The sequence below is a fragment of the Oncorhynchus nerka genome, unplaced genomic scaffold (assembly GCF_034236695.1).
Source record: "Oncorhynchus nerka isolate Pitt River unplaced genomic scaffold, Oner_Uvic_2.0 unplaced_scaffold_1653, whole genome shotgun sequence".
Taxonomy (NCBI): domain Eukaryota; kingdom Metazoa; phylum Chordata; class Actinopteri; order Salmoniformes; family Salmonidae; genus Oncorhynchus; species Oncorhynchus nerka.
Genome location: NW_027039678.1, coordinates 56,346 through 66,518, shown reverse-complemented (window position 1 = coordinate 66,518; position 10,173 = coordinate 56,346). Strand labels below are relative to the sequence as shown.

The following is a 10,173-nucleotide window of genomic DNA, read 5'->3' as shown; positions in this document are numbered from 1 at the left end:
CAAGCCCCAGAAAAAAGGAAGTACATTTCTCTCCCTCCAAGGCATACTGTGCCTTACTCCTAACAATAGCACCTAAACATTTCTTTTTTTCATAAAACCCTAGCTCTGCATGGATTTTCAAATAGTTCACAACATCATAGTCTGGATCAGCATCGGCCTTTTCAAGTTCATATAACATCCTATTTCTAAGCATTTTTTCTTTCATGGTTACGATTTTTAGAGTACCTAATACTCCTGTTTTTTACTTTAACTTTCACTTCCTCCCACCATAAACACACATTCTCTTTTAACAGTACATTAGACATTTCATCCTCTATACATTCAACAATTTCCTTTATATAACTTTCCTCCTTTAACAGACTGGCATTTAAACACCAGACTCCTCCCCCTCACATCTCCACAGCAAAAATGAAATGACATTACTGCATGATCACTGTATGCTGTAAAATTATATGACATCTTCTGAACCTGCTGTATCACATCTTCTTTTACTAAACGTAAATCAATTCTGCTTTGTTTTAGTTCATTTAACACCACCTGCCTTCTCGAAAACACTCGAAAACACAGCCCTCTACAAGATTCTCATTATTCATTAATTCCCATAAAGCATTTCTAGACGAATCATGTCTGAAACTATCACATCTCGAGACAGCCATTCTAGTACACTTCACGTTAAAATCTCGTACCAGTATACAATTTTCTGAACACAGTGATCTTAGGTTATTAAACATATCTCTCCTTTCCGATTCAATATTCGAAGCATAAACATTAATCAGACGAAAAATGATATTTTGCACTTCAAACTCAATAACAATAAGTCTGCCCTGATTATCTGCATATACCTGCTTGACATTTTGAACCACATCATTTTTTACCAAAATATCCACTCCACATGTTTTTTCACTTCCAAAACATTAGCTCAGACCATTTGCTCTTAATCTCCAACATTTTGAGTCTTTCCAATTAGTCTCTTGAAAACACCACATGTCAGCTTTCACAGACACCAAAACCTGCTCCAATTTGTTCATATTTCTCAGACTGTTCCCATTTAGTGATGCAACTTTAACCATTGTTAATGTATGTAGAAATATAGTCAAAGAAAAACACATCATTTCAAAATATACTTTTTCTTTTTATCAGATCCCATCACCTCCCTAGCTTTTGTCAATGATCTCTTATTTCTAGCAAACAGCTGAAAATCCTCACTATCTATTTGTTCGTCCGACTCATGGCTTGGACTTATGAGGGGAGCAACATTCAAGCCTTTTGTAAAATGCGCTTTAACCGTGTCATCAACTCCAGTGGACCCAGCCCTCTCCTTGGTGTCATTTTCACACTGGCTTAAAGCTGGTTCAGGCACCTGAGAAGTACCTTGCACCATCTCTACCTGTGTGTCTAATTCACCAATCCTGTGCTGCTGCTCCACCTTGTCAGCAGCAGAGACCAAGACTGCGTCTCGAGTACTGCCAGAAGGAATTGCATACTCTCCAAGCACATCTATAGTTGTCTCTGGAATCACCTGCGACACACTTTCCATATCACTCTCTTCCTCTCTCTCCATAGCCACACTCCCCTCATCTTCTTCAGTAATGAGGTCCATTGTTTTTGCAGAAATAAGACATCACTCCCCTTCTTGCATTTACATCTGTCCTTAGGTCTGTCACACCTTCTACACATATCACGATGTTCGAACATTCCATGGCATAATGCCCTTGTTCACCACATTTATGACATAAATTCTGGACATTACATTTACATTTACATTTAAGTCATTTAGCAGACGCTTTAAGTATGTGTCCCGGTTGAATACATAGTCTATATACCTTAACTTGGTTATCGTGGATCACTCGGAAATATTTAAATCCTTCGACTGTATTGAACTTTGTCGAGTAAGGCAATGATTGCACACTGTCCGTAAACTTCACCTTACAAAATCTCGTCCCATCCACAATGTCCGTTCCTGGCCACATCCTCCTCTTGAATGGTGTTGTCGCGTTCACTTTCCATCCTTGTAATTTCTCATATATTTCATCATCCGTAATATATGCCGGCAAGTTCAAAAAGGACACCACAAGTTCATCGTTCCCCAGTTCCTTCGCCATGACTTGACAGCTCTTTATTTTTAGTCCGTCTATTAGTCTTTCTTTTCCCTTCGCATGCGACATGGTTATTTCGTACTTATTTCTGTCATTCGTTCTACATACTTCTTTTATTCCTCTCAGCAATTGCATCGTTGTTATTTTTTCTTCACCAATAACTTCCACGTTCACCGCCAGTTCTTTCTCATATTTTCTTCTCCTCAACTCTTCATTCAACGCTCTTTTTTCTCCGTTGTCCATTCTCATTGTTGTCGTTATTCTTGATGGAGAAGCCATTGAATCCGTCTGGTTATTTTACGTAGAATCCCCCAAACAGCTCACGCCGTTGGGGCATAAAAACGCAAATATTTACAAAGAAAATAAACTACACTCCCCACACAAACTTCCAAACTAAAAGTATATAAACCACCAAAAACAAAAACGATTTTCTCTCTCCAAACAATCAAACACCTGCTGCTCACTCACTTCCTGAAACTTCCAAAAAGGGGCGTACTCAGGCCGGTATGGTCATCACCCTTGACAATTCACATGCATGTAACTCACAATTTTGAGACTCAAAATGTACTTCATAGCTAGTACGGGGATCGAACCCATGACCTTGGAGTTATTAGCACCACACACTAACAAACTGAGCAAACTGGCCAACAAATACAAAACCCAGGTTTGAACCAGGGACCTTTAAATCTTCAGTCTGACGCAATCCCAACTGAGCTATTTTGGCAATTTCCTAGACGCAATTCTTTGGCACCCTTGAAAATTCACATGCATGTGACTCACAATTTTGACACTCAAAATATACTTCAAAGGCAGTACGGGGATCAAACCCATGACCTTGGCATTAATAGCAACACACTCTAAGCAACTGAGCTATCAGGCCACTTGCTAGTGGACATAATTGTTGAGATGCACCGAGCCTCTGCAAGTGCTAGCGCGTAAACTAAATTGTCCACCAACAGCATAGCCTGACAAGACTGGACACTCTTGGTTGCTCCTTGTGGCAATTCCAAACAGCTGGGGAATTTGATCAGTTGGTTTTGTGTTTGCTTAGCATGCTATAGGTAGTGGGATCGATGCCCCCATTCCCCAAAAAAACATTTTTTTTGTGGATCCAAGAAAGCTCCAGTCTTACGACAACCTACTGTCATGTAAACAATGACAAGCAACTTTCCTGTAACACTGATGTCAAAATGTCAGATGAAAAAGCAAAACATTACTTACTTTTCAGAGGAGCAGCGTAACACACACCATTGAGGCCAGCAAACAAAGCTGTGGATAGTTTCCTTGAAGCCAGAGCATAAAGAAAGAACAAATACAAACACCGAAAACAAGGATCGAACCAGGGAGATCTTCAGTCTAACGCTCTCCCAACTGAGCTATTCTCCCAACTGAGCAACTCACTAAACTTAAGAAAAATTTACTGAAAAACAAAAAAATACAATTAAAAACTAAGTTGCCCACCAGAGTGTCTCTTTTGGGTCACTTTTGCTGGTCCAAAGCCCGGATAAAGGAGGAGGGTTGGAATTGTGACATGAAAAAACAAGAATCAACAGAAGAAAGTTAATTTGTAGTTATAAACATATTAAGGGTGTTTTTTAATCACTTCTTGTATTGTATTAATATTGCGTTTTATCTGCAAATTAAATGGGATGGAAGCTCAGAGGGGAGTGCATGCTATATATGTATGAGGTCCTTTCTCCACTGAGTTTGTGTGCCAAATTCACATTTGCACAACTACTATTTTCCAGAATGTTGATATATATATATATATATATATATATTACAGCATAGAGTGGCATGGACGCCAAGTGGTAAGGTGTCGTTCTCGTAAACTGAAGATCATGTGTTCAAACCCAATCCGCGCTTCGGATTCCATGGAAATTTATGGGTTCAAATCCCATCCGTGCCTATATAGAAAAGGCTTCAAATTTACATTAATTGGAGGACTTTGTAGAAAAATCATGTTGTATCAATATTTGAAAACAACTAATATATTAAGGGGAAGTATCTCTACGATACAGCCACTTTCCATGTTTGCAGTCCAAACTTCACGTTTGCGGTTCCCCAACTTCTCTTTTGAGAGTTTTCATTTGTTAAGTTAGCTTGTGCACAACTCCCACTTTCCACAATGTTGACATTCTAAGAATGAAATAGATGTGCAAAGTCATCTGTTTTTGTTAACTGAAGCACATGGGTTCAATCCTTGTTTGACGTTTATGGTAGATAGCTGATATTATGGAAATGTACTTTCATCACAACAGTGTAAAGAAAAGGTCAATTGTATTGATATGGCCACTGCGACCTGTATGCTCTAGTCGTCTGGCCCTCGTTACATATTCGTCGCCAGAACCACTGGCTCCAGGTCATCTGTAAGTCTATGCTAGGTAAAGCTCTGCCTTATCTCAGCTCACTGGTCACGATAACAACACCTACCCGTAGCACGCGCTCCAGCAGGTATATCTCACTTACTTCCGGCGCCGACAGAGATGGCCGCCTCGCTTCGCGTTCCTAGGAAACTATGCAGTTTTTTTTTTTTTTACGTGTTATTTCTTACATTACTACCCCAGGTCATCTTAGGTTTCATTACATACAGTCGAGAAGAACTACTGAATATAAGATCAGCGTCAACTCACCATCAGTACGACCAAGAATATGTTTTTCGCGATGCAGATCCTGTGTTCTGCCTTACAAACAGGACAACGGAATGGATCGCATGCAGCGACCCAAAAAAACGACTCCGAAAAAGAGGAAAACGAGGCAGTCTTCTGGTCAGACTCCGGAGACGGGCACACCGTGCACCACCCCCTAGCATTCTTCTTGCCAATGTCCAGTCTCTTGACAACAAGGTTGATGAAATCCGAGCAAGGGTAGCATTCCAGAGGGACATCAGAGACCGTAACGTTCTGTGCTTCACGGAAACATGGCTCACTGGAGAGACGCTATCCGAAGCGGTGCAGCCAACGGGTTTCTCCACGCATCGCGCCGACAGAAACAAACACCTTTCTGGTAAGAAGAGGGGCGGGGGCGTATGCCTTATGGCTAACGAGACATGGTGTGATGAAAGAAACATACAGGAACTCAAATCCTTCTGTTCACCTGATTTAGAATTCCTCACAATCAAATGTAGACCGCATTATCTACCAAGAGAATTCTCTTCGATTATAATCACAGCCGTATATATCCCCCCCAAGCAGACACATCGATGGTTCTGAACGAACTTTATTTAACTCTTTGCAAACTGGAAACCATTTATCCGGAGGCTGCATTCATTGTAGCTGGGGATTTTAACAAGGCTAATCTGAAAACAAGACTCCCTAAATTTTATCAGCATATCGATTGCGCAACCAGGGGTGGAAAAACCTTGGATCATTGTTACTCTAACTTCCGCGACGCTTATAAGGCCCTGCCCCGCCCCCCTTTCGGAAAAGCTGACCACGACTCCATTTTGTTGATCCCTGCCTACAGACAGAAACTAAAACAAGATGCTCCCACGCTAAGGTCTGTCCAACGCTGGTCCGACCAAGCTGACTCCACACTCCAAGACTGCTTCCATCACGTGGACTGGGATATGTTTCGTATTGCGTCAGATAACAACATTGACGAATACGCTGATTCGGTGTGCGAGTTCATTAGAACGTGCGTTGAAGATGTCGTTCCCATAGCAACGATTAAAACATTCCCTAACCAGAAACCGTGGATTGATGGCAGCATTCGCGTGAAACTGAAAGCGCGAACCACTGCTTTTAATCAGGGCAAGGTGTCTGGTAACATGACCGAATACAAACAGTGCAGCTATTCCATCCGGCTCAGACACAAGAGGCATGTGGCAGGGTCTACAGTCAATCACGGACTACAGGAAGAAATCCAGCCCAGTCACGGACCAGGATGTCTTGCTCCCAGGCAGACTAAATAACTTTTTTGCCCGCTTTGAGGACAATACAGTGCCACTGACACGGCCTGCAACGAAAACATGCGGTCTCTCCTTCACTGCAGCCGAGGTGAGTATGACATTTAAACGTGTTAACCCTCGCAAGGCTGCAGGCCCAGACGGCATCCCCAGCCGCGCCCTCAGAGCATGCGCAGACCAGCTGGCTGGTGTGTTTACGGACATATTCAATCAATCCCTATACCAGTCTGGTGTTCCCACATGCTTCAAGAGGGCCTGATTGTTCCTGTTCCCAAGGCTAAAGCTAAGGTAACTGAGCTAAACGACTAACGCCCCGTAGCACTAACTTCCGTCATCATGAAGTGCTTTGAGAGACTAGTCAAGGACCATATCACCTCCACCCTACCTGACACCCTAGACCCACTCCAATTTGCTTACCGCCCAAATAGGTCCACAGACGATGCAATCTCAACCACACTGCACACTGCCCTAACCCATCTGGACAAGAGGAATACCTATGTGAGAATGCTGTTCATCGACTACAGCTCGGCATTCAACACCATAGTACCCTCCAAGCTCGTCATCAAGCTCGAGACCCTGGGTCTCGACCCCGCCCTGTGCAACTGGGTACTGGACTTCCTGACGGGCCGCCCCCAGGTGGTGAGGGTAGGCAACAACATCTCCTCCCCGCTGATCCTCAACACTGGGGCCCCACAAGGGTGCGTTCTGAGCCCTCTCCTGTACTCCCTGTTCACCCACGACTGCGTGGCCACGCACGCCTCCAACTCAATCATCAAGTTTGCGGACGACACAACAGTGGTAAGCTTGATTACCAACAACGAGGAGACGGCCTACAGGGAGGAGGTGAGGGCCCTCGGAGTGTGGTTTCAGGAAAATAACCTCACACTCAACGTCAACAAAACGAAGGAGATGATTGTGGACTTCAGGAAACAGCAGAGGGAACACCCCCCTATCCACATCGATGGAACAGTAGTGGAGAGGGTAGCAAGTTTTAAGTTCCTCGGCATACACATCACAGACAAACTGAATTGGTCCACTCAGACAGACAGCATCGTGAAGAAGGCGCAGCAGCGCCTCTTCAACCTCAGGAGGCTGAAGAAATTCGGCTTGTCACCAAAAGCACTCACAAACTTCTACAGATGCACAATCGAGAGCATCCTGGCGGGCTGTATCACCGCCTGGTACGGCAACTGCTCCGCCCTCAACCGTAAGGCTCTCCAGAGGGTAGTGAGGTCTGCACAACGCATCACCGGGGGCAAACTACCTGCCCTCCAGGACACCTACACCACCCGATGTTACAGGAAGGCCATAAAGATCATCAAGGACATCAACCACCCGAGCCACTGCCTGTTCACCCCGCTATCATCCAGAAGGCGAGGTCAGTACAGATGCATCAAAGCTGGGACCGAGAGACTGAAAAACAGCTTCTATCTCAAGGCCATCAGACTGTTAAACAGCCACCACTAACATTGAGTGGCTGCTGCCAACACACTGACTCAACTCCAGCCACTTTAACAATGGGAATTGATGGGAAATGATGTAAATATATCACTAGCCACTTTAAACAATGCTACCTTATATAATGTTACTTACCCTACATTATTAATCTCATATGCATACGTATATACTGTACTCTATATCATTGACTGCATCCTTATGTAATACATGTATCACTAGCCACTTTAACTATGCCACTTTGTTTACATACTCATCTCATATGTATATACTGTACTCGATACCATCTACTGTATCTTGCCTATGCTGCTCTGTACCATCACTCATTCATATATCCTTATGTACATATTCTTTATCCCCTTACACTGTGTATAAGACAGTACTTTAGGAATTGTTAGTTAGATTACTTGTTGGTTATTACTGCATTGTCGGAACTAGAAGCACAAGCATTTCGCTACACTCGCATTAACATCTGCTAACCATGTGTATGTGACAAATAAAATTTGATTTGATTTGTTTTGGTCATTGCAAAAATTGCTGAAGCTGGCGACTTTTGTTAGAGTTGCGTTAATTCGAATCTGGTATCAGGATAAGTATGACACTGAGTCACCGATTGTATACTATGTATTTTTTATTAGCTAAGCAATAAGTGGTAAATGCAATTTATATATACGGGCTCTCTGTCCAACCTCGCAGAGCAAACAGAGAACTGTCTTGTTCTTGACAAAGATATGGTGCTGTAAGCATTTTGTCAACTCTTTGTCCGTTTTTTCCCACAAGGCTGAAATATGTGCCCTCGCTTTGAAATAAGTAAGCAAGGTTAGTTTGTATTTCATCCAACAATCTGTGCTACAAATTATGGCTACAGTATATGCAATTTTTCCACATTTTGAGTGACACAAAGATTCTTATCTAAATGGTGAAAATGCAACAGCTGTTAATCAGACTCACTTTGACTTTATATAGTGCACCAAGAGATGGTTTTCGCTTACGGCCACACTGGCCTGAGTACGCCTGATCTCGTCTGATCTCGGAAGCTAAGCAGGGTCGGGCCTGGTTAGTACTTGGATGGGAGACCGCCTGGGAATACCAGGTGCTGTAAGCATTTTGTCAACTCTTTGTCCGTTTTTTCCCACAAGGCTGAAATATGTGCCCTCGCTTTGAAATAAGTAAGCAAGGTTAGTTTGTATTTCATCCAACAATCTGTGCTACAAATTATGGCTACAGTATGTGCATTTATTTCCACATTTTGAGTGACACAAAGATTCTTATCTAAATGGTGAAAATGCAACAGCTGTTAATCAGACTCACTTTGACTTTATATAGTGCACCAAGAGTTAGTTTCTCGCTTACGGCCACACTGGCCTGAGTACGCCTGATCTCGTCTGATCTCGGAAGCTAAGCAGGGTCGGGCCTGGTTAGTACTTGGATGGGAGACCGCCTGGGAATACCAGGTGCTGTAAGCATTTTGTCAACTCTTTGTCCGTTTTTTTTCCCACAAGGCTGAAATATGTGCCCTCGCTTTGAAATAAGTAAGCAAGGTTAGTTTGTATTTCATCCAACAATCTGTGCTACAAATTATGGCTACAGTATATGCATTTTTTCCACATTTTGAGTGACACAAAGATTCTTATCTAAATGGTGAAAATGCAACAGCTGTTAATCAGACTCACTTTGACTTTATATAGTGCACCAAGAGATGGTTTTCGTTACGGCCACACTGGCCTGAGTACGCCTGATCTCGTCTGATCTCGGAAGCTAAGCAGGGTCGGGCCTGGTTAGTACTTGGATGGGAGACCGCCTGGGAATACCAGGTGCTGTAAGCATTTTGTCAACTCTTTGTCCGTTTTTTTCCCACAAGGCTGAAATATGTGCCTCGCTTTGAAATAAGTAAGCAAGGTTAGTTTGTATTTCATCCAACAATCTGTGCTACAAATTATGGCTACAGTATATGCAATTTTTCCTGTTTTGACACAAAGATTCTTATCTAAATGGTGAAAATGCAACAGCTGTTAATCAGACTCACTTTGACTTTATATAGTGCACCAAGAGATAGTTTTATTACGGCCACACTGGCCTGAGTACGCCTGATCTCGTCTGATCTCGGAAGCTAAGCAGGGTCGGGCCTGGTTAGTACTTGGATGGGAGACCGCCTGGGAATACCAGGTGCTGTAAGCATTTTGTCAACTCTTTGTCCGTTTTTTCCCACAAGGCTGAAATATGTGCCCTCGCTTTGAAATAAGTAAGCAAGGTTAGTTTGTATTTCATCCAACAATCTGTGCTACAAATTATGGCTACAGTATATGCAATTTATTTCCACATTTTGAGTGACACAAAGATTCTTATCTAAATGGTGAAAATGCAACAGCTGTTAATCAGACTCACTTTGACTTTATATAGTGCACCAAGAGTTAGTTTCTCGCTTACGGCCACACTGGCCTGAGTACGCCTGATCTCGTCTGATCTCGGAAGCTAAGCAGGGTCGGGCCTGGTTAGTACTTGGATGGGAGACCGCCTGGGAATACCAGGTGCTGTAAGCATTTTGTCAACTCTTTGTCCGTTTTTTCCCACAAGGCTGAAATATGTGCCCTCGCTTTGAAATAAGTAAGCAAGGTTAGTTTGTATTTCATCCAACAATCTGTGCTACAAATTATGGCTACAGTATATGCAATTTTGAGTGACACAAAGATTCTTATCTAAATGGTGAAAATGCAA

At 42.8% G+C, this 10,173-nt stretch overlaps 3 non-coding genes and 2 pseudogenes across 3 annotated transcripts; all 5 read left to right on the top strand.

Annotated features, from left to right (window-relative positions):
- The first annotated feature begins 8,444 nt into the window (after positions 1-8,444).
- Positions 8,445-8,563, top strand: LOC135568273 (5S ribosomal RNA). Its single transcript, XR_010462588.1, has one exon. It is a non-coding gene; the product is annotated as a 5S ribosomal RNA (ribosomal RNA).
- Positions 8,564-8,805: 242 nt separating this feature from the next.
- On the top strand, positions 8,806-8,924 carry LOC135568272 (5S ribosomal RNA). Its single transcript, XR_010462587.1, has one exon. It is a non-coding gene; the product is annotated as a 5S ribosomal RNA (ribosomal RNA).
- Positions 8,925-9,165: 241 nt separating this feature from the next.
- Positions 9,166-9,284, top strand: LOC135568237 (5S ribosomal RNA; annotated as a pseudogene).
- A 233-nt stretch (positions 9,285-9,517) lies between these two features.
- On the top strand, positions 9,518-9,636 carry LOC135568292 (5S ribosomal RNA; annotated as a pseudogene).
- Positions 9,637-9,879: 243 nt separating this feature from the next.
- On the top strand, positions 9,880-9,998 carry LOC135568271 (5S ribosomal RNA). Its single transcript, XR_010462586.1, has one exon. It is a non-coding gene; the product is annotated as a 5S ribosomal RNA (ribosomal RNA).
- Positions 9,999-10,173: the final 175 nt, after the last annotated feature.